Here is a 23,777-nt window from a genome sequence, read left to right as displayed (position 1 = left end):
ATTTTTTCTTAATATCACCTGCTTTGTGCCAGGGATCTTGGAGCTCGTCTGCTCACCCCACTGATCCAGCTGAAAATTACCTGCACTAGGACAATACTCCTGGCTGTACCACGCCGTGAGTGTGTGGGAGATGGGAAGTACTACCCAAAGAAAATCCTGTCAGAAAGTGCACACTTCTCCTTCACAATGCCTCTGACAGCTCTTGAAATACTGGGCTTAATGCCATTTATTGATTTGTAACCACGGAGACAGTGTGTGTTCCCAGTGCAAAGTGAGGGAAAAGCTCTTTTCCTTCACCTCCTCGAGGAGTGAACAATGCTGGAAAATGCTCTTACCCCTCATAACCTCCCCAAGCCTTCACAGGAGAGACGAGCAAGTTGTTTGCCTTCTCAGAGGCTGCTGCATTTTCACAAAGGTGAAGAAAATCAACCATTTCTTGCAAACCAGCCTAGAGCAAAAAGAGCTAAGCTATTCTGGGAGATGAGAGATAAGCACACTAGAAAGCCTTATCAGAGATTTGTCTTAACTTGCAAAGGTATTTTCTTTGATGAAAGAATCCAAACTGTTGTTTGAAATGTTCTGTCTGCTCAGATTTGTTTTCAGAGATCTCTCTCACGCCATCCTGACAAATGAAGGCCTTCTGCATTAGGTTTTTAAATAAAGATCTTCGCTTTCTGAATTAAAATTTCAATGTGCAAAAAAAGCAATCAACAGAAAACTCAATTCAAAAAACAAAGGCTGAAGAATAGTGGATCCATATTTGTTCCGAGTGCTTGTTACTGGGCAAGTCCAAGTCCAGCCATTTCAGGAAGGATGGAGTGCTGGAGTGGGATCCCCGTGATTCAGCCTGGTGTGACCTGGAGTGTGATCAGCACTTACCCATCAGCTGACAGCACACTGGTAACATTTGCTGGAAAACTGATGAAGATTTGAGAAAAATGGACAAAAAGACCAACTGCAGAGCATCAGAACCATAGGTAGGCACCAAAGTTTTGAAACAGAGGTACTAGAAGATACCAAAGAAACCTAGGTATTTTTTAAACTGCCTTTCTTTTCTCATAGCCTAAAACTCAGTCCTGCTGTTTAACCTGAGACACCCTGGAGCTGTGTGGCCAACGTGACAGGCTGGTAACTTGCCAGAAAAAAAAAGTGGTTTGGATTGACTTGTGCTCTTTGCAAACTGTGCTTAAAAAGCAAATTATACATTCCCATTTTTGTTGGGAATTCAAAATGTTTGCTTTCAACATGTCACCAATACTTTCCATTTTGAATGGAAACTTCCACTTTTTTGCATGTTATGGTCAGAAACAGAGTACAACCGCATTGTCTTTTCCATGTACAGAACATCAAAAGTGTTCTCTGACCCAGCCCTTGGAGAAGAGATGGAAGGAAGAGCTTTGAGTTAACTCCAAACAAGAGTTAGCTGGCTGAACCTGCCTGAACCCCTTGGTCTGTTATTTGTGTGGCTCCACTCCTGAAAGAGCAGCATCCTAGGCCTCTGAAGACCTTTCTGCCATGGAGCTGGTAAAGCTAAGGTTATTTTTTGGCGTGGCTGCGAGGCTGTTGGTGGAGTGCACTGAATCCCTTACTCTGTATAAATGAGAGAGTAATGCTCGTGCGAATGTAGCAATGATCGCTGCATTAAAACCTGCACGATGTTTATCCTCAGCACCGAGGCAAACCCCTGGCATGGGTGCAGATTTAACCAGGGTGTCACACCCTGCTGCGGTGCTCGGCGGTAGCGGTGATGCCTCCTGCCAGCTGCAGCCCCGGGCTCGCTGCTCGGGGGCCGCGGCCAGACCCGACCCCTTCCCTTCCCGAGCAGCGATTCGGGGAGATCTCGGGCTGCTTCAGCCCAGCGCAGACCCGGGACACTCGTCGGGATCCCGAGGTGGGCAGGGAAGGCCCGGGGAGAGCACCCTGGGCTGTTCCCAGGGAGGTGGCAGAGCCACCGTCCCCGGCGGTGTTTTAAGCCCGGACGTGTCACTCGGTACCAGGGTGAGGCTGGCGCGGTGGCGCTCGGTCACACGCTGCACTCGATGATCTCCGAGGTCTCTTCCAGCCTCAGCGATGCTGGGATTCCCCGTGAGGGGCACTGGGAACTCGGGGGCTCGCAGACCCACGCCGGCTCCCCCACGGCCGGCCCCGGGAGCGGCGGCGGGCGGTGCCTCGGCCGGGCGGGGCAGAGCGGCGGCTCGGGGCCGGTCCCGGGGCCGCGGGCGGGGCGGGGCGGAGCGGGGCCGGTCCCGGGGCGGAGCGGGGCGGGCCCCGAGCGGAGCGGCGCGGGCGGGACGGCGGCGGGGGCTGCCCGGAGCCGGCGGAGGCGCTGCCGCCCCGGGAGGGCTCTGCGCGGTTCGGCCGCAGGTAAGCGAAGTTCCCGGGACCCGCTCCGAGACCGCTCGGAGCCGACTGCGGCAACTTCGTGTCGCGGCGGGATGAGCCCCGCCGTGCCCTGCCCCGGCGGCTCCTCCTCTGCCGCCGCCATGGCCCGGGGCCCCCCGGCAGCGGGGCCGGGAGCCGCCCCGAGCCCGGGCCCGGGAACGGGAGCGCCGCGTGTGCCCGGAGCCGGGGGCAGCGGGGAGCCTGCCCCGCCACATCCCGCCAGCCTCTGTCCCCGCTTGGTGTCCTTGTTCCCGTGCCGTGTCCCAGCCCGCCAGCCTCTGTCCCCCCTGCGTGTCCGTGTTCCCCGCTGCGTGTCCCTGTTCCCGTGCCGCCTCCCAGTGCTTTCGGCACTCCCGATCTTCTGTGCCTTGTTTCTGTACTGGACCTGACACAACTTTTCGGGAAGTTTTGGGGAGAGGTTGGCGGTCTTCGGTTTAATCTTTTCAGGCTCTTAGTAGGACGCTTCAGGCACTGATGCTGTGAAACTGCAGTTATGGGTTTTATCTGGAGCTGACAAATGTGGTTTGATTTAAGGCCTGGGGTTCTTACATCCTGTAATTACTTTTTCGAGGTCTGTTTCTGTTCGAGCCGCGACTTCTAAAAGCTGGAATAGCTGTGCTTGTTCACACCGTGGCTGGGGTGCAGCTGGAGCTGTAAAAAGGTGCTTTACACCTCGGTGGCTGTTTCTGGGGGGAAGGGAAGCTTTGGCATTAAACGCTTGGCTGTGGTGTAACACGTGTGTGCTCCCTCGTGTGAGTGAGGAACACAGAGGAAGAGTTTCAGGCTGGGGCTTGGCTGTGCCTGAGCCTTCAGAGACTCTGCTCGCTCTCCTTATTCTGGCCCGAGCACAGCCACTACAGCAGCACCGCGTGTAGGCTCTGTGTGGATTGCACTGGCAGCATATTGAGCAATACAAGTGTCGCTGCACTCCAAAAAGTAAACAGCAGAAATGGGGCACGGAGTGGGAATATTCTCCATGATTACACCGTGGAGCTTTGAAGAGGAAGATGTCCCAGTGTGTCAGCTTGGGATTTATTGCCTCTATTAAAGGTAGCAGCTGTATCCTGAGGATTTACATTTCTGAAGGGATGTAAGTAGAGGTTTCAGTAAAACTGGTGCTCTCAGTGAGGCAGCATGGCAGGTTGGTTTGAGAGGCATTCAGGAAAGTAGGAAAGCAGAAATCTGCTTAAACTCTCTGTTTCAAGTGCAGCAAAGATTTTGGCCTCTTAACTTCTTCGCATCGGTAAGAAACGAAGAGCCAGGGCACTCCCTACTTCAGCTTAGTACTCACCCAGTGGAGTTTTGGATTTAGCACAGCTTCTTGAAAAGCTGTATTGGAGAGATCATCTCCTGGCAGTGACAGTGACTGTCAGTGGCTGCTGTGTTGCTCACACATTAAGATCGATGTTCCCATGCCAGGAGAGTGAAGTTGGTGTTCCTCTCCTCCCCGAAGGCAGCGGGAGCCCCACCTGTTTGCCTGGCTGTGAGGGGGCCCTGAGGAGCGGGTTCCCTCTTCGGCAGCCCATGTCCTGCTTTGAGCCCTGGGATTTCATCCATTTGCTGCATCTGGGTGTAAGAGTTGTGCTGAGGAAGGTTTAAGTTGGTTTGTCCTGTGCACATGTGTCTGCAGCAGATCCAGGCTCTAGAAGAAACTTGGTGAGTAACATTTCTGCTTGTCCCTGAAATGTAGGGTGGAGTGCCTTGAAACCAGGGATGTCACATGGGGCAGGGAACCATGGTGAAAATCATCTTTTTTCCTATTTTGATGCGAGTCCTGTTTCCTTCCTGGGCTGTGCTGACACACCTTGCAGGAAGGAGAGGGGTGCTGGTGAAAATATCTGTGGAGGTGCATGGGGAGGCTTTGCCTTCGACCCGAGGATAATTGTTAACATTCCTGAAATGGCAGCCATTCCCAGGAGACTGAGGTTCCCAGGTGGTGCTGCCGGCCTGTCTGGTCCCATTGCTCCCTGGTGATGAGCAGGACAAAGTCTGGTCACTGCTCACTGGCCAGGTCAGGGTGGCCTGAGGACAGGCAGTGCTGTGTGTGATGAGGTGCTGGGTGCAGTGTCCTTTAGGAGGTTTTGTCTCTTTAATCCATCCGAGAGGGGGTTCTCTAATGTTTCTTTCACCACTTAAAGGAACACTTTCAGTGAAGTGGAAATCCTTCCCCTGAAGAGCTTTGAAACCAACGAAGGTTTAGTCACTTTCTTGTCAGTGGTGCGATTGCATCAAACCGGGCCTTTGGCTTACTGAGCAAAGGGAGTGTTGCTGTCAACTGCTTTGAGGAGCTGCCTGATTTTCTGTGTTGTGCTTTGCATTATGTGTTTTTCTGTGAAGGTGGAGGGAGTACGGAGAGGGTGCCAGATCCCAAATCTGGTACAGATGTTCCAAAAACATATCCCTGACTCCTGAGGTGGCTCAAAAGGAGTGCAAAAACCCAAAGTGCCTCTGACGGGGGAGTCTGTTGTTTTGCAGTAGTTTTCAACAGAGAAAGTAGGAGCCCAAATATTAGGCAGGATTGGGCTGATAAAACATCCTGTGGTGTTAGGGGTGGTCAGTAAAGCCCCTGTCCCACTGCTGAATTTGCATGCCTTTCCTTAAGGAGGTGCTGGTAACTTCTGCCTCAGCTACTGAATGGTGATGTACAAGTTAGGTTGGTGTATCTGAGACAGCTTCTTCTCGTGCTTTCCTTGGTTACTGTCAGGGCTTCAAAGCAAAACTGAAGTGATGTGGCCGCTTTAAAGCGTACAATTACGATCTGACCTATTTCTACCTGGCCAAACCACATCTGTAAACTTAGAAAAGCAAGGAACAGGTTTATTGGAAGGTTCAGGCGGGTTTTGTTGTTCACTCCTCTTGTGTGGAACGTGTGCATACAGCTGTGCATTGAGGATACATAAAAACACTTAATACCTTCATAACTAAAACCACTTAATACCTTCCTGTACTTAGGCTGAATAGTGAACCCCTCCCCCCATTAGTAATTGTGAGATCCCATTAGTCATCCCATTAGTCATCCCATTAGTGACTTTGCTTTTGGATCCAGCCCAGCAGAGGTGAACTACATTGCCTTGCCTCATGCTTACTGCTGGTGTTTATGCCCATATGTTTATTTAGCATTTACTATAAACTCCTGCCCTGGCTTGAGTGAAGACAGGGTGGACATTTAATGACAGCTTCAGAAATCACAGGCAGCTCCTCAGAGATGTCTGGTTTGCAAGCATTAACCTTTACATCACACAGAAAAGGCTCCATGCTATTCCCCAGAGATTACATCTCTTGCCCTGTGTTTGGAAAAGTCAGCATCTAATCCAGAATGAAACCTTGGTCCTCTTGGAGGTCAGTGTTTCTCTTGCCATGGGTTTGTTACCTGCACTTGTTGTGTGTTTCCAATTTGAGGCAACTTCAGCAGGAGATCGCGGTAAATCCTGACATCTCTCGGTGGATTTCTGGTGGGATCTTTGCTTTGGATCTCCCTTCCCTAGGGAGGGTGCTCAGCTGGGAACATACCTTGAGATGTAGGGAATGATGCATTTTTCTTTTCCCTCCTTTTTATTCCCCCACCTCTCTCTCACAATTTGACCTGTGTGTTGGCTCAGCTCATACTGAAGACAGTGGCTGTTTGTTACTTTTCTAGTAGTGTTTGCTGCCGAAATAGTACTTTATTTGTGCTTAAAGGATGGAATTTTCCATTAATAATTCAGTCATCACATTGAATTCACAGTTGCTTGCCCATGCTGTGTATTGCCCTTGCTATGGGCACATAAAATTTCCTGGTGTCCTTTAGCTTCCTGAGTACTTTGTTCCTCTGTGACTTCTGCTGTACACGAGGAAAGTGTGCTGGGTTAAAGCTTTCTCCTTTTTCCATTGGCCATGCTTCTGTTTCTGTTAAAAGACCAAGATAAACCAATTGTGTTAAAAGCTGATTTCTTTCCTCAGTGGAACTATATTTAGACACAGGTTTTGCAGCCCATTGTAGGTAAAGCCTTTCTGTTCCCTGCCCCTGCCTGGGTCATGTTTGTCATTAATCATAGAATCACAGCATCTGTTAGGTTGGAAAAGTCCTCCAAGGTCAATGAGCCCAACCTTTGACCAATCCCCAGCTTGATAACCAGCCCAGAGCACTGAGTGCCACATGCAGTCCTTCCTTGGACACCTCCAGGGATGGGGGCTCCAGACCTCCCTGGGCAGCCCCTGCCAAGGCCTGAGCACCCTTTCCATGAAGAAATTCCTCCTAATGTCCAACCTGACCTGCCCCTGGTACAACTCCAGGCTGTTCCCTCTCCTCCTGTCCTGTGTTCCCTAGGAGCAGAGCCTGAGTTCCCCTGGCTGCCCTCTCCTGTCAGGGAGTTGTGCAGAGCCAGAAGGTTCCCCCTGAGCCTCCTTTTCTCCAGGCTGAGCTCCCCTAGTTCCCTCAGCCACTCCTGGTGCACCAGACCCTTCCCCAGCTCTGTTCCCTTCCCCAGACACACTCCAGCCCCTCAATGTCCATCTTGCAGTGACAGGACTAGAACTGGACACAGCGTTTGGGGTGAGGCCTCACCAGTGCCCACAACAGGGGGACAGTCACTGCCCTGGTCCTGCTGGCCACACCATAGCTGACCCAGGCCAGGAGCCACTGGCCTTCCTGGCCACCTGAGCAGGTGTTGGCTCATGTTCAGCTGCTGTTGACCAGCACCTCCGGGTCCTTTTCTGCTGGGCACTTTCCAGACACTCTGCCCTAGCCTTGAGTGATGCAATGGGGGAAGCAGAACTTGGGAGAGGTTGGGCTGTGTAGTCTAGTCTTGCCAAACCAACATATCTGCTGGCTGTGAGTCCTGTGAGCTCTTGCCATGGAGTGCTTGGTCCCTTTGTGCTGGCAGAGCTGGTACTTTGGGAGAGTGCTCCTCACTAGAGGTGCTGGCTGGGAGGAATTGTTTGTGGTAAGGTGAAGATGCTCCTGTTCCATTCTGTGGCTCTGCATCATTAAGCAGAGCAAGTTGTGTCAAGGAACAGGACCAGAGGCCACTTCAGCAGTCTCTGGCTTGTGGTGTTTGAAGGGAGATAAAAATATCAAAACCAGTGACTTTAAGCAGCCCTTTGCATACATTTTGATGGTAATCCCTGTTCCAGCAGGCACAGTGTTGTAACTCTTGCATGAATAAAATCTCCTTGCCAAATGGTACCTATGCACAAAAGGCTCCAAGGTCAGGTATGCTGATCCGAAAGTTAGTTTGCACTTGCATTTTTCTTTATAGGCTTTTTCCCTAAATATTAGGGGAGAACTGAAGGCTGAGACTTGAGCCGGCTGTTGCAGCATCTGAACTCCAAAGCGGAGACTCTCTGTGCTGCCAGACAGCTGTCAAATTGTGTCACAGATGGGAAAAATCTGATAACCACTAGCGTGAATCAGCATCTTTTAAATCCAACAGTTCTCATGGCTCCAAATGTGATGGATTTGGGAGAAGAGCTTTGCTTTCTTGCTCCGTTACAGACACATCAAAATAAGAGGAAATGATAATGGTCTGGTCTTCCCTGCCTCGTCTCAGACTGATCAGCTCTGAAGCAAAAACATAGGGTAAAACAGGGTATATTTTATATGTCAGTGTAGAATATAACCCCAGATAGTTCACACGCACTGCAATGGTTGTGAAGGGATGTACAACACACACAATTCATAGTTGGTAACAGAAAAATAACTGTGAAAGCAAACAAACTGCCAAACAAACAACCCCCCAACCTCCTCATTCTCAAATCTTCCCTTGTTGTGCTCTGTTATGGAGGACAGAAACAAGAACACACATGCATTTACCCAATCAGCACCAGGATGTGTTTTGAGGACAAGGAAGGGTATTCCTTTCCTTGGTGCTGTGGCAGCTGTGCACACAGCTGCCCATCTGCTCTGTCAGGAGGTGTGGCCATGGGGGTCTGGTTCTCTCCCAGCTTTGTGGTTCCTGGACTGAGTCTGTTCAAAGAGTCCATAGTTATCCAGAAAGTCTGTTTTACTGAATCTTGGCTTGATATTTTTCTCTCTAAAGTGTTTGTACTCACTAGCTACAGCCAGGTAAGAAGTTTTGACAGAAATACAGCCCTTGTGAAACGTGGGAAAGGTCTGAGCACTGTTGAAGGAAATTAGCTACTTAGACTAGCCCAGGTCTTGCAGAGTGTGAGGGATGGGGAGAAAAACCCACAGCCCATTTGAAGGCTGGCCTTCATGTTTTTGGGTGTCGTGAGGTTGGCATGTGAAGATGTCTGTAGGATCAAATTAAGGTTCTGCAGAGTGTAATGCTGCTAATTAATGTCTGTCTTGAGAGCAAGTGAGAAGAGTATCTTTTTTGTAAAAACACCCTGAGCTGTTGGTGTGTTTCTGAAAATAGTTATGATCTCACATGGTTGTAGTCCTTGTGATCCTGGGTTCTGTACAGCTTTGCTGTGTGCTTACACACCTGCCATGGGTTGCTAAAAATCCCTCTGGCCATATGGAGACTGGCAGAGTCTGTTCTCTGTTAGGCTTGGATCAGGTGGACTACTCCTATGGAAGGAGTGCTGTGGAGACAGGGAAAGGGAGCAAATACCTTGGGGTCTTCTCAGCATGAGTGGGTATTCATAGATGTCAGCTCTGTGCTTGTGTTTTGCATGATTTTGGAACCTTCTCTTGTGGCTTTGAAGCATCTCCTCTACTCTCCTGGCTTAGGTTTTAGACCTGTGCTAAAAGTAGGATGGATTCATCTTTGTCCATCCCCAGCCTCGGGGGGGAGTGTGTCATCTCTGAGAGCTGCTGTGTGCAGGATGCAGGGGCAGGCAAGGGCTGGGTTGTGGGTGAAGCTGTGGCTATGTGGGATCAGGGAACATTCCTGGTGCTGGAACCTGCATTCCAAGCTGGAAAACACGTGGGAGGTGGTGGTTTGATGGCCATGATGCTCAACCTTTTTGCTCTTCCTTGTGCACTGGAAGCATTTCTGGTAGACTTTTGTTAGATGGTTGAGGAAGGATGGTACACAGAGCTCCCTTTGGAAGAACCAGACAGAAATTTCATTCTCCCCAGGAAAAGCAAGGTGCTCCATCCCACAGCTGACAAATACTTTGTGTGATCTACACCCTGGGGACCTCTGTGCTGCGAGGGGAACCTCCACATTGCAGCTGGAGGCTGAAGTAGCCGTCCCTGGTGGCTTTCCTCAAGATCCAAGTTGAAATGTCTGTTCTCCTGGACCTGGGTGTGCATCACAGGCAGTGTCATTGGGTTGGTGGCCTACAGAGAGTGAGGGGAGGATGTGCTGAGTGTTCCCCATTCCTGCCCACAGCTGTTGGCACAGTGGAGCAGGGGTCTTGCTGAGGAAGAGGTGGGTGTGTTGAGCAGCTAATCTCCAGGAAAGACTTGTGGCAGCTGGATGGCTCCTGGCGGGTTCAGGTGCGGGCTTTGTTGTAGTATCCTCTGTCCTGCTTCCAAACCAGGATTAAGCCAAGGAAAATATTTCTTTACTCTTAATTTAAATCCCTGGGAAGTTGGTTTTGCATCAGAGCAGACTTGAAAAGGCTTGTCAGTTGGATCTCAGAGCCATCAGCATTTTTTTCCCCTCCACTTAACCAAAGCTCGTTTAATTTGTGACAGCACTTTTAATTTGTTACGTTTGTGAAGGAAACATCACAGGGGAAAGTTCAGAAATGCATATTTATATTTCTTGCCTAAGCTTAAATTGGCTCTAAGAATTTGTTTTTGTGTTTTTATAAAGAAAGGTTGATTTTTTTTTTTCTATATCACATGATTTTTTATTTGGTTTATTGTTTGTTTTCTTCTCCTCCAGAAGAAGCATATAGTGGCTTACCTTGGTGTACACCTTCTCTTGGATGTGAAACATGTAACTAGCAGGTCCTAACCAAAAGCATCTTCTCAGAGGTTTCCACACTCGTGGTGGAGCTGGTGTTGGACCTCCTGTGCTGGGCAGGGCCACTGCAATCTCTGGTGGTGCTGAGCAGAACTGTATTTTCTGGAATATCTTTAGGATGTGCAGCAGGAATTTGGATGCTGTGGGGGAGTTGCACCATGCCCTGCCTCCCTCCTTGGTGAGGGGCCCCAGGGAGGCGTGTGCCCTGCTCTGGGTGAGTGGGAGGACTGCTGCTGGATTTGGGGTGCAGATGTGCCCCCTTCCCTCCCCAGTGCCCTGTTGGGGCATGTAGCCATCCAGCAGCAGTAGCTGAGGCTGGCCTGTGCCCCATGGTGTGGGGACACTGCAATCTCACGGCTTGCCTCTGGCAGCTGGTGGGTAGTGCCACCTGATTTGTGGTACTGCTCTAAAGCTGGGATGCTGCTTGCAGTGTTGGGCTGGTGGAAACATCTGGGAGCACCTGGCTGCGGGATGGGGAGAGTCCGGGGGCTGCCCCATGGCATTGCCTGTCCTCAGCCAGTTTCTTGGGGAGCTTAGAGGATGATTAATTCTTCTCCCCTTTCAAGCCTTCCCACAAGTTGAAATAGCAGCATTGAGGATGTGGCTGCATATCTGGATGGGCATTAGGTGGACATAACAGTCATGGATTTGTTCTGCAGCGGCAACATCTCGCTTACTTTCCATTTGCAGTAGACCTCGAGAGTGTCCTTTTGGTGAGCAGTCATGAGGCTGTAAACACCGCATGGAGAGGAGAAGACTGAGATTTGCTTTCAGGATGGTGCCGGTAAACTTCCTGCAGCTTGTGGTAGAGATAATTCTGCAGGTTCTGGCTCCATTGTTGTGACTGGGTCTAAGGTGAATTTAAGAAAAATGTTTTGGTTGAACAGGCTTTCCTTTCTGTTTTATCCAAAGGGAAGTATCTGTTCAGAGCCTGTCTGTTGTTCTCATTACCAAGGGAGTTTCTGAATGAGGCCTAAATCCATGATCATTTGCACGTCCTTATCTGTGTGACACAGAGTTTTCCAGGTCGGTATCTCATGTTTCAGACTCTCTTGTTGTGGTGTTTGGTCTTAAATCTGCATATGCAGGAATGTTTTATCTTAAAGGGTCAATAAGGTGAAAGGCATTTCTCTCAGCATCATTTTGGGCAGAATCAGCTGCTGAGGACCAGCAGTGCTGAGCTCACAGCAAGCTCTTAGGCTATTGTTGGAAGGAGAGTGAAATGCAGAGTTGTCCATCACAAAGCTGTAATGCCTGGTGGGGGTGGAGAGGAGGCATTGATTACCTGCAAGGCCTGTCCAGGATGAGACTTCTGTGTAACCTGCTTAGAGGGAGAGGGAAACATCTTGCAGCCCAGCATGACTGTGAGGACAGAGTCCTACCATGCCTCCAGAGAGATTTGTGTTGGAGCAAAACCACAGCCTGGCCTTGGGGAGGGCCTCCTTTTGTGCAGGGTGATGGCAGTGGGAGCTGGAAATGTTTTTCCTTTTGGACCTTGTTGGAAGACAATCCCCGTTACATGTGTGTATGTTTACCTTCTTTCTTGCAGAAGTACCCAAGCAGGATCAGGTTCAAGGCTGTCTTTTGCAAGGAGCCTCCATGCTGACTCTCCATCTGAAATCTGTTCCCATTTTCTTCAGCTTGTTGCTCTCAGACCTCACCGTGCTTGAAACTCCCCCTCCCTTCCCCACTCTTCCAAGGAATTTTGCAAAGAAATCAATAGCTGTCTAGTTATGACAGCAAAATGAAAAAAGGCTGTAACATCTCCATAGCTACCTAAAAAGTACTTGTAAAATGCTGGTGGAAGAGAGTGCCCTGGAATTATCCCATGCATTCCTTGCACGCAGACTGAAAATCGTTTGCATTAGTTAAGTAATCTCTGCACGCTTGTCCAGTGAGCAATGTTTGGTTACTGCAATAAATTTTTGTTCCTTAAACCCTGTGAAGCTGAAAACAGGAATTTGTTTTACAGAGAAAACGAACTGACCTGAACTCTCAGTAGATGAACTGATTGTAAACGGACCAGCTTAATCCAGCTTGGTTTTTTTCTCGTGTTTCATGTAGCATCTGAAAAGAGACAGCTTGTGGCAAATTAGCCAGGGTGAGACTACAAAAAGATTGAATTATTCCTGTTTGAACAGTTCCCAGCATGCGAGCACTTGCTGCTTGGCTTGTGCATCAACTAGCTTGCCAGGGCTGCTCTGATTGAGGTGAAAGTAAATAACCTCCAACTGGAAATCTCGCTTTTGCTGTAAATGATATTTTATTCATTCACCAGTGAAAATACCACAGAGAGATGATGAACAAAAACTGTAATTGCTGTGTGTTTGGCTTTCTTGCAACAAATGTCTCTCCCTTTTGCGTTTCTGTGCAGAGAAGCTGTTTGACACTGTCCTGTGCAGTCCTAGGAAGTCATTTTGCTCCTGGTGGAACCTGGCGCTGGTGTGGAAATGCAGCTGTCAGAACACAGGTGTTGTGCTTGGTGTGTATGCATGCCTCACTCTGTGGCATGGCAGCAGAAAAACAGGCAGCAGAGCTGGGCCCTGTTTAGGCAGGGCTGAGCTGACTGTGGGGCACCTGGAAATGCAGAAGGAGTTGTAACAAGGGGATGTTTCTGTAGGGGCTTGCCTTGATACGCTGGTGTATCTCCGTGCCTCTTTCAGAGGGGAAGGGCTCTGCAGTTTTGAGAGCCGCAATGTAAGAAGGATGTAAAGCTCTCAGAGAATGTCCAAAGGAGAGACATGAAGATGGTGAAGGGCCTGGAGGGGAAGCCACACAAGATGCAGCTGAGGGCACTTGGTCTGTTCAGCTGGAGGAGACTGAGGTCAGAGCTCACAGCAGTTCTGCAGCTTCCTCACCTGGGGAAGAGGAGGGGCAGGCCCTGATCTCTGCTCTGTGTGACCAGGGACAGGACCTGAGGGAACGGCTGGAGCTGTGTCAGGGGAGGGTTAGGCTGGATATCAGGAAAAGGTTCTTCCCCTAGAGGGTGATGGGGCACTGAACAGGCTCCCCAGGGAATGGTCACAGCCCCAAGGCTGCCAGAGCTCCAGGAGCATTTGGACAACAACCTCAGGTGTGGGGGGGATTCTTGGGGCTGTCCTGTGCAGAGCAGGAATTGGACTTTAATGATCCTTGTGGGTCCCTTCCTACTCAGCTCATTCTATGACTAAAAAGGGTAAGGACGCTACAGCACATGTGGCAGTAGTTTGGGATCAGCTTCCCACTTGTTTAGGACAGTGTATCCAGCTGGACTGCTGATGATAAATTGGAATTTGGCTGTGATATTGCAGTTAATTTCTCTTCTTACTAAAAATGTTCTATATAATTTTCCTATGGCTGTGGTAATTAGGCCTGGCTTAACTGTTGCACATGGTGAGGAACAGCATTTCCGTTCCTCAGATCCAGCTGTGTTCGTGTAGCTCCTGCAGAGTGTGCATTTAGGAGCAAAACAGGGCATCTGTCTCTGTTTGTGTTAAAAGGAAGGAATGGGAAAGAAACCACATTCCCTCTGAGCTTTACTTTGTTTGTTCTCTCTTTGCCCTAAGATGTGGAGCCCTTTATGGGAGAGGTGTTATTTGCTGTAAGCGGAGTAAGAAATAGGAGTGCTGTCTATAAAATACCTGCTAGACCCAATGAAAGTACCACTTCTGCTTCTAGTGAGAGTTCCACTTTGCATTGTTTGACCTGCCATGTGTTTTTGGAAGAGACAGGTTGTTGGGGATGGAGACCTAGTGATGGTCTAAGTGGAGATACCTTTGCTCATGTCCCTTTTGTTGGGGCAAGCTGTTAGGGGCATGGTTGGGAAAGGGAGGAGGACACCCTGGTACCAGAAGGACAGTGTGGTCTCTGCTGCTGAAGTCCTTGGGCATGGAAGTGAGGGGCAAGGAAACAGGTTCCCCAGGGAATGTTGGGGTCTGGACTGGGCTTGTTGAGTGGTGAGAGCCCAACCGTAGCTGCTGCAGAGCAGGGGACCCTGCTGGCTTTTGAAGTTGGCAGTGCCACCTGCCATGGGGTCCATCCTCCCAGTGCATGTCCCTGCTCTCCCATGGGCACACAGGGAAATTCAGAGTGCTGTAATTTGCAGTGTCCTTCCTTCAATCCTTTCTGTCTTGCCTGTGATGCAAAGTTTTGAGGCAGACGTTTTCCTCCGGTATCTAGATCCTCATGCCTGGATTTTGTTGATGTTTATACAGAAGTGTGAGGGCAGCCAGAGGTTCTGCCGGGTCTGATAGAAGCCATACGTGAAATTAATCCAAATTAAACTGTTAGTCGTTCCCTGATAAACAGGAGGTTACAGCACAGACTCAACATGTTGCATAGCTTTGAGACTATGAAAAATGAAACGTGAATCCTCCTCTAAAAGTTGGCTGTCCCTGTTTGGGGCCTGATGAGGTTTTGAGACAAGCCAGTACGCCAAGCTCACTGTGTAGGCGTTCGTGGGAAATGAGGCAGATTTCTGGGAGAGGACTGTGGGTATAGGGAGGCAGAGGAGTACTGGAGATGAACTAAAGTAACTAAAAACCCATGGGGCTGCTCAGGGTGAATGTGTGGACCTGCACACTCCTCCCTGTGGAGGAGGGAGAGGTCAGGTTGTGTGTCCTGCTGGTGTGGGCCAAACTGGAGCTGCTTTGCCTACATGGTGAGATTTTGCATGCCAGTGTGTATGCCAGCTTCTTCGTGGTGCTCCAAAGCCATGGAGCATGTGGCAGGGATGTGGAAGGCAGGGGAGAACAGTCTGGTCTGGGCAGCTTTCCAGGAGGTGGGTGAGAGCACTGTTCTTGTTGCAGAGCCTCTGGTCGGGCTCAGGAAACGCTGGAGGTTGGTTGATGGCCAGACTCTCAATGGGAAGCTTGGCATTTCCCAGGACAGTGGGAAAACGTGTTGCTGGGACTGGCTCTGGCTGTTGCCTCCTTTTCCAAGCACTGTGATGAGGGTGTATTGGGCTTCCCAGCAGTGGTGGCATTAAGGAGCCATTGTAGGCTGGAATGGTTTTCCCTGGATGGAGCCAGAGACAGCTCCCAGAAGCATGAGGCTTTGCTGGTTCATGTTTTTGGAGTGGGCAGATTTCTCCCAATGAGGTTTTTAGGCTTCTCAAAGAACAAAAAGTGTACAAAAATGTGCGTGTTCAGGAAGGTGTGCTGGGAGCAGTGGAGGCAAGAGATGGAGCAGTGTAATTTTGCAGATGAGTTCATTCTGGCCTTGAACTGTGCTGCTCTGGAAGGTTTGCAATGCCACCTGCTTCTTGTAGGGCTGGGAGTGGGGAGGGCTGGATGCTGCCGAGGAGTTTGAAACTGCAGGCCAGCCCAGGAATGCAGCAGTGCTTCTCCAAGGGAAGGAGCTGCCTTTCCTGCCCACATGGAGCTTGTGTTGGTCTGGTGGCTGTTAACAGACCTGCAGCCTTTCTGCAGAGCTGTGATGGCCAAGGAGAGGCAGCTTCTGAGTGGGACACTGATTCCTAGCTGTGCTCCTGTGTGCAAATGGAGCCTGGAGAAAAGGAGCTATTCTGTATTTCAGTCTTTAAGCCGTGCATATTGATCTTTTTTAACACTGCTTAGTAATAAAGGATCGAGGGAATACTGCTGGTGGCAAGGAAGGAACTTTCTAACTCTGCGCTTATGGGTCCCTCCTTCCCATGGGCTGTATGCTTGGCACTTGGACCATGTTAACTACCTGTGTTTGGAATTCCAGAGAGGAGGCTTCCCCTCCTCAAGACTTCCTATTGTAATTCACATCTATGAAGCTGAATGCAGATGCTGCTGGCCAGGCTGTGGGGATTCACATCCAGCTGTATATGTACAGAGGGGGAGAGATTTCTTTTGGCATCTGCAAAGGCAGCTTATTAAAAATAGGCTAAAACTCACGAACCCAGGAGTGAAAGTATTTGTCCCAGAAGTCTCACTTGATGCATCTTTGTTTTTTTTCTCCCCTAAGGAATATTTGTTTGGAATATGCTCCATGTCTCAGCATTTGCAGAAAAGCCAGTTATGCTCATGCTGGAGCTGCTGCTGTGTGGATGAGGCCAGACAGAGCTCTAGCTTCACCACTCATTCCCTTTGAGGCTGGGATAAGTTGCCTTCCTTGTTTTCACTGCTTCCCTGCTATCAGGGCTTTTGTCGGGCTTCCTGAAGCCCTTGTGCTGTATGAGGGCAGACAGAAGTCCTGTCAGAGCAGGAGCAACACTTTTTGGGAAGGCACTTCCAGTCGAGTGGCGTGAAGAGGTCGGTGTGTCACAGCAAGGCCTTTCCTGTGGTTTGGGCTGCTGGCCCTGGCCATGTTTTATGGGGTTGGTAGGGGCAATTCCTCACACACACGTAGCACCCTTTGTCCCTGAGCTACTTTGTGGTTTCGAGTCCTTTCCATACCTTGATGCTGTCTTTCCCTGCATCTCTTCCTCTTGTGTGCATGTCCTGTGAGCTGACCTGTGCTGAGAGTCCCTGCCAAGACCTCGTGCAGGTTTTGGGAGTGGAACCGCCAGGCTCCCTCCTACGCGAGGCTGGGGCCTCCGGCAGTGCAGAGCTGGCTTCGTTTTCAGGGAAACAGAATGAAGCAGGTCCGTATTAACTTGTCTTCACAGAGCTGATCCTGGCTGCAGCTCAGTTGGGTCGTAGCTGGTAGAGAGAGGGAGAGAGAGACTTCCAGATTTTAATGCTGTGAAGAGAGAGCATGTGCTTGGCTGTGTCTCATAACTGTTTTCCGTCATTGACTGCACGCCTGGAATAGTAGGAGGTAGTGTTACATTTCTGGACAAGGCTTTGAACAAGATCTGCTGTCAGAACAGCTTGATAAACTGCTTACTGTGATGCAGAATGCTGGTCTGTCATTTTGCAAATTGAATTGCTGGAAAGCTTTTATGATTATTAAAAGATACTTTGTGTTAATTTAATTTCCTGTAAAAGACACAAGCTGGGTGATTTAAAGAAGCAAAACAAATGCTCAATCAAGGTAAAAGCAAAAATTTCTTATCTGTGCATATGCAATGCTTAAATATTGCATACTTCCAATGGCATCCTGTGCAGGGACAAAGTAAAAAATCATACATAAAACCCTTATACTTTAAAATTTGTCGGTTTTAAAGAAAGCTGGAAAATGAGTAATGAAATGCAGGCAAAGCAGGAATGAAGAAAACATTGGTTTAGTATCTTCTCTGAGTGATGAGAAGCAGGAAATTTCCCCACCCTGTTATATTTTAAATGAGTTTAAAACTGTGTTCCAGACAGCTTGTGAACAATCAAGATTCAGGGGTTTTGTGAGCAGAAGGACTATTATTTGGGCTTTCTGGCTGGGTTCCAGCTCAAGGGATCTCAGTTGGGGTGAAATGCCTCCTTGTTATAGGCAAGCATAACTGTTACCTCCCCCTCCTGTTCCTCAGGGACCAGCAGCCTCTCCTCCCATTTTTTTCATGCTGATGTCCTTCAGAACTGAGTTAAGCTCGAGTGATCTCGCCCACATATATTGAACTTGACTCCTGCTAGCAGTGAAGGGCTTGTGTACCCAAAATACTTAATGATTGTCTTGCCACTCTTCCAGTGGTGTGGGGCAGAGGAGACATGTTCCAGCTGTGTGTCCCTCTCAAATGAATCAAACATGAGCGATCTTGGGCATCCTTTGAAGGAAGGATGCTGCTCTGGATAGCCGTAGCTGTGCTTTTAAGGATGCCAAGGGATCTGAAAGTTCTGCTGTAATTATATATAGCACTAAACTTTTAAAACAAATATATAAAAATACGTGTACATACGTTGTGTTGCTTTCTGAGTTTGTCCACAGGGTATGATGGAGTTGTGTTGAAAATAGTGGGGAATACTTGGAGGGCTTTGGGGTCCCTGAGTGTTTCCTGCCTGCAGCAGTGCTTAGGCAGTGCTTAAATGTGCTTAATCAAACATTTGCCTGTGTCTCCTGCCAACTGAAGTTAAGCGCCGTGCTCTAATTCAAGATGTAGATGGGAGGGCAAGTCAGGGACAGTGCTTGAGTTAATTCCTCAGTGTGGACTTGGGTAATTGGTCTGTTTATTTAAGTCCTGCAGCAGTTTAGCATTCCTGTTCTGTTGTTCCCTTCGCTTGTACTCTCCCCTCCTGCTGCAGTGCTGTTCAAAGTCTGTGTCGCCTCAGAAGTGGCTCTGCCTATCAATAATACATCAAGTAATGTTCCTGGGGCTGTGTGTGCTTTATAAAGTGTATTGTGTGGATAGCTGCTTGTGTCATTTCCAAGTGCTTTTCCTTGCAAGAAGCCTGCTAATGTGGCCTGGTTCATTGTGGGCTGAATTTATCACTTAGTGATATTTCTCTTACAAATACCCAACCTGCCCGACCACGGGAGCGAGGTTGTTGTGTTGTATCCAGGTGGTGTTTTATTAACTGTGCGTTGTTAAAGAGCATTGCTATCTCCTGTTGCTGCTGACTCTGCTCTAAAGGAGTCCTAGAATGGCCTGGGTTAGAAGGGGCCTTAAACATCCCCCAGTTCCAACCTTCCTGCCAAGTGGACACCTTCCACTATCCCACGTTGTTCCAAGCCCCATCCAACCTGGCCTTGGACACTTCCAGGGATGGAGCAGCCACAGCTTCTCTGGGCAACCTGTGCCAGGGCCTCCCCACCCTCACAGGAAACAATTTCTTCCTAATTTCTGGTGTAACCCCATACTCTTTCAGTTTAAAGCCATTCTCCCTTGCCCTGTCAGTACATGCCCGTGTCAAAAGTCCCTCTCCAGCTCTCTCGTAGCCCATGAAGGTGCTTTAAGGTCTCCCTGGAGCCTTCTTTTCTGCAGGGTGAGCAACCCCAGCTCTGAGTCCTGAGAGAATCCTGCTACCATGTGTGACTTGAGCGGCTCCCCCTTGCAGGCCAGCTCCGAAGCTGTGCAGTTCCCTGCCCCTGCAGCCCAGGATGTCTCAGCTGGCGTGAGGCGTTCCCGTGCTGGGCGCTCTGTGTGTGCAGCGCGGCTGTACCGAGCTGTCCCCAGGCCGTGACCCTCCTTGTGTTCCCACATGGAACGCTGCAGGTCACAGGAAGTACAGCTGCATTGCTTGGAGTCTCCTCAATTCTTTAAAAGGATTTCCTGGGAACAAAGGCTCTTATTGCTCTTTTTCTTCAATTTGGTTTGGTTTGGGTTTTTTTTTTCCTTCTTCTGGCTGCTGATAATCTTGGCTTCTTGTTCACTGTTCTGTCCCTTTTTAAGGAGGCTGGGGAAATAATGATTTCCTTGTTTTTTTTTTAATTCTGAACTAAGTTTGCCATGGTATCTGTAAGGCAAATAAATCTCCTTTTTGCCTCTTCCTGGCATAAGAATACCTTTCATTTAAGAGAAACTATAAATCTGAAATAACAAAAATTGCGGTTTGACCTTTATTAGTTAGGAAAATAGTGATGTAATGAAATGGCTACTGAGAAGGATCAGTGGGAACAATCATATGGGCCTTTACTTGTTGTTTTCCTGGCTCTGCCTTCCAGAAAGCCCTATGCTTTGCCAAAATGGGTTCTTAACCATTGCAGATGTAATGCCATGTGGGGCTTTAAGTTTGTTTTGACATCTGTACTCACCCAAATGATCAGTTCCATCAAATTTAGATGCAGCAAAGGTGGAGGGGATGACTGGTGAGGGCTTGCAGCAGAGTTCCCTGCTGCCCCATCTGTCCCAGAGCAATCTCACCCCACTGGAGCTAGTGGCTGCCCATGGGAGCTGCCTGCCAGATGTGCCTACCTGCAGCACAGCCCTTCCTCCCCCTGGCCAGGCACTCTGGAGCATGGATGCCATGCCATGGGGAGAATCTCTCCCTGCAGCCCAGGTTAAGGGCAGCATCCTCAGGGAGGGCTCTCAGGTGGCCAAACAGCCACCTTCCTTCCTTTTCCCACCCCACCCTGCCCCTTCACATCATCTTGGGGATAATTGCAGCTGTTTGGGGGAGCAGAGAGCTCCAGCTGCTGAATCAGTGGGCACACACATGTCTGGATCGTTCTCCCTCGGGGTTTGGGACTAGATTGCATCTTCACAACACTGACTATAAAGGATCTGTGACTGACATGAAAGGACTTGGAAAATATTAAAAATTGGTTTAGCCCTGCCCTGGCACCTTCTCCCTCTGCTTTCATGACATGCAAGCGTGAGCATCAGAACTTGTCTTTCTGGGACTAATCCAGCCTTGGCGCGAGGAAATGGATATTTAGGCAGTCCTCCATGAAGTCATTACTGTAACTTTGTAAAAAGTGCCCTTTGAATCAAACCTGGTTCCTTTATGCTCAGACAGAGAGAATGATCCGCGTTGGCCTGGGTTAGCAGCTAAGACTTCCCTGCTTATCTTGTTCAATGCTCTTCCCTCCTTGACTTTACAGTGCTGTTGGGTCTTACCTCATTTGGGTCCTGGGGTTTGCATGGCTGCCATGTGGGAAATCAGCTGCAGTCCTCAAATCTGCTGCAAATCTGATGGAAAACTTTGTTGTTCAGCCTAAACAAGGAGTTGAGGAGACTTGTAGTAGCTCATTGACCCTTTGAAAACATACTGAGGATGGACTGTGCAAAGTTCAGCCTTCAAAACCATATCCTGCACTCTGGTGTGTTTGGTTTTATCTGTACTAGCAAAGCTTATTTTAAACTCTGTTTCAGGATCCTTGTGTGGAAGCTCCAGTATTACCTCTGGATTTATTAGAGCCAACTTCACAGTGTTGGATTTGCATAGGCTTAACAAGGTTACAATGTACAAGTTTAATTAAAAGTAGTAGAGCCCTTGGATAGGAAGTCAAAACCTCAGTTGTTAATACAGTACAATTAAGTTTCTCAGTAGCTAGCTAGTAATTACACAAAATTCATTGTAGTATGGAAAGACTGTTTGGAAACAAAAGCATAGAGGCATGTAGAAGGAGGCTTTTGCAAATACCAACTGCCTGAATTGTTCTACTCTTAGAAAACCTTTTCTCCCTTTTGTCTTGCGTAGTACTATTTTTGCTGTTTGGAGTTTGTAACTACAGCCTGTTCCTTTTCTTGGTGTGGGTGGTTTTAAACAGCTAAGGCTTTGAGGTTTGTGTGTCATGAGGTGCTGCAATCCAGTCATTCATTTTCTCTTCCTTGGTGAGTGTTTACGGAAATTTTGAGGGCTCAGCGAGGGCTCAGCGAGGACTCATCCATAAGCAAAATAATCTGTCGTGAGCACTCTTGGATTACAGGGAAGGCTGGATATAAATCTGTATTCCCTGTTTTCAACTAATTTGTAGGGAGTGGTAGTCAGTGCAAGACAGTGATTATTTCAGCAGTGACCTTTTCAGCATCCAGCATTATCTATTGTCCAAAAACTGTTGGAAAAGCTGTAGTGAGATGGGCCTTTAAAGTTTGGATTGCATGCACAGGACTGGAGTCTAAGCACAGAAAAACAGCTCTGGGTTTAGACGGTCTTTTGTTGCTTTCCCTGAGGGAAGCCTGGAACAACGAGGTGAAGAGATGTGCTGGAGTCCCCAAATGGGTTGGCAGCAGAGCCCTGAACCCGAAGCCCCAGACCATGCTGTAGTGTGATCACCAGACAGTAATTCCAGAGCCACAGCTCTGGGCCGACACACAAGTGCATTGTGCTGCGTGTGGTGCAGGTATCTGTCCTGCTCTCCTGTCCTGTGCTCATTCTACACGGGTACAGCTCCTTCTGAGCGTTAGGTAGACTCCATCTACCCTGCTCTGCATGGAGAGTTGAATTCTTCAGTGCTGCAGTGGTAGGTTTTTTTTTAAGGAAGAAGTTAATGGATTTCTTTTGGCAAGCAACTCGAAGTAAACTCGGAGATGTAAAGCTTCCTAAATTACTCATCTTTTCCACACAAAACTGGGTGAAACGTAGGGCTTGTCTCAGACATTTTCTAATGATCAAATGTGTCTGGCTTCAGACTGAACATCTGAAAGAAACTTCTGGGAAGGAGAGCCTTGGAATAAACAGCAAATGAAATCACTTTATAGCCCTCTTTTGTATTACCAGAGGAGGAGGAGAGTGATTACTTCTTAGCAAATTAGGCTACATAAAAGAGTTCTATATAAGGATTATAAGTGCCCTAATGAGTAATAATCAGTGATGCAAGGAGAAAGGGGAAATGCATTATCACCAGCTGCATTGCTGTCATGGCTGTGAGGATTACTGGGGTTTAATGAGGACCTGCGGGAAGCTCTTTTAGTAATTCCATCTTGCAGATGATCTCTCAGCCTGCAGGTCCTCAGCTTGCATGAAGAGCAGGGGGAAATCCTGAACTAAAAAAGAATGTGGTGTGTTGCATGTTGGGAGCCCTGTGCTTGAGATGTCTTCTCTGCAGACGAGAGCTAGCAGGCCTCTCCACATGGCAAGTTGTGCAGTGCTGCACACACAGCTTGTACAGGTCTTCCCAGTTTGTCCTTCTCTTCCCTGCACTTCATTTCTTGTGTTCTCCTGGTTCATCTAGACCACCCTCTGTAGAGCACTGCATTGATGTAGCCCTCTCTTACGCTTGTCTTGACCTGCAGAGCCCCAGATTTAGAAGAGGATGCCAGTTCAGTGTCTCCTAGACCTTGTCTTTGCTGGGTTAGAAAGATGCTAGGTACCTAAGGATGGTAAACAAGGAATGTGTGGGAAGTGAAGGTTGTGTTGCAGCTCAGCAGCTAGGGGCTTTCATAGAAATCAAAATTTTTGGAAGTGATGACTTGCCCTCTGGGTAGAGCAGGAGCTGTGTTTTACTATTTGGTCAGGTACAGAATGCTATTTTCTCCCCCCATAATTTTATAGGATTCTCACAGGAAATTTCAGGATAAAAGGAGCTGAGACAGAAGCCCCATCATTGAATCAGCCTCTCATGTTGTGTGTGGAGGGGTCTCTGACAGACTAAATGACTGTACAGTAATGAGGGTGGGTTTGGATTGCAGGAGGTGAGAGATGTGGTGGTGACTTTCCCTGAAAAGACCTCTTGGAAAGACCTTCTCCCATCTCCATTGCTTCCACCATCCCCTCCATGGGACAGCAGCACGTGCTCCTGGGTACAGCTCAAAGGGACAGACCCTGCAGCCTTCCAGTGAGAGGCTTAGGTTTCACCCAGCCCTTCTGCGCAGGGGATGGATCTCCCTGTGCTTCACTACCTCTCCTGAAGATGGTCCCTTCCCCAGTTTCCCTGGTGGGAAATAATCAATTTAAGCGATATTGAAGTCTTTTTTGCTGTCTCCCAAATTTTACACAGGAGTTAAAAATCTGTTTGGCTGAATTATTGGATTCTAGGAACATCTGTTTGTAGGATGTTTAGTAGAAACATCCTTGTTTGGGCTGTATCCTGCTTCTAATATTAGCTGTTCCCTGTGGGAAAGATGGTTATTAGGTGATTTCTAAATGAAGATATAACACAACAAATACTTAATGGTGCACTTATTTACCCTCAGCATCTTCTAAATAGTTCTTTCACGCCTGACCTTTCATTTTGGAGTCTAAGCAAAGTTTGCCTCTTTCCTTAAAAAAAACCAAAACAACTGCTCTTCCACAAAACCAACCAGTTAAGTATGAAATATTTATTTATCCCTATTTCATGTGAAATATGAAAGTGGCTCTCACTGAGCTGGTTTCT

General features: G+C 48.6%; 1 protein-coding gene across 15 annotated transcripts in view; it reads left to right on the top strand.

Moving 5' to 3' along the window:
* The first annotated feature begins 2,272 nt into the window (after nt 1-2,272).
* The window catches only part of PPFIBP1 (PPFIA binding protein 1), a 102,589-nt gene continuing 81,084 nt past the window's right edge, over nt 2,273-23,777 (top strand). For all 15 annotated transcript variants that reach the window (XM_069003308.1, XM_069003312.1, XM_069003306.1 and 12 more), the window contains exon 1: nt 2,273-2,364. The gene's annotated coding sequence lies outside the window, so the exon portion shown is untranslated. The remainder of the gene's footprint in view (nt 2,365-23,777) is intronic.

This window comes from Aphelocoma coerulescens, chromosome 1A (assembly GCF_041296385.1).
Source record: "Aphelocoma coerulescens isolate FSJ_1873_10779 chromosome 1A, UR_Acoe_1.0, whole genome shotgun sequence".
In the NCBI taxonomy this organism is placed as follows: domain Eukaryota; kingdom Metazoa; phylum Chordata; class Aves; order Passeriformes; family Corvidae; genus Aphelocoma; species Aphelocoma coerulescens.
This window is presented reverse-complemented; position numbering and strand designations above follow the sequence as displayed.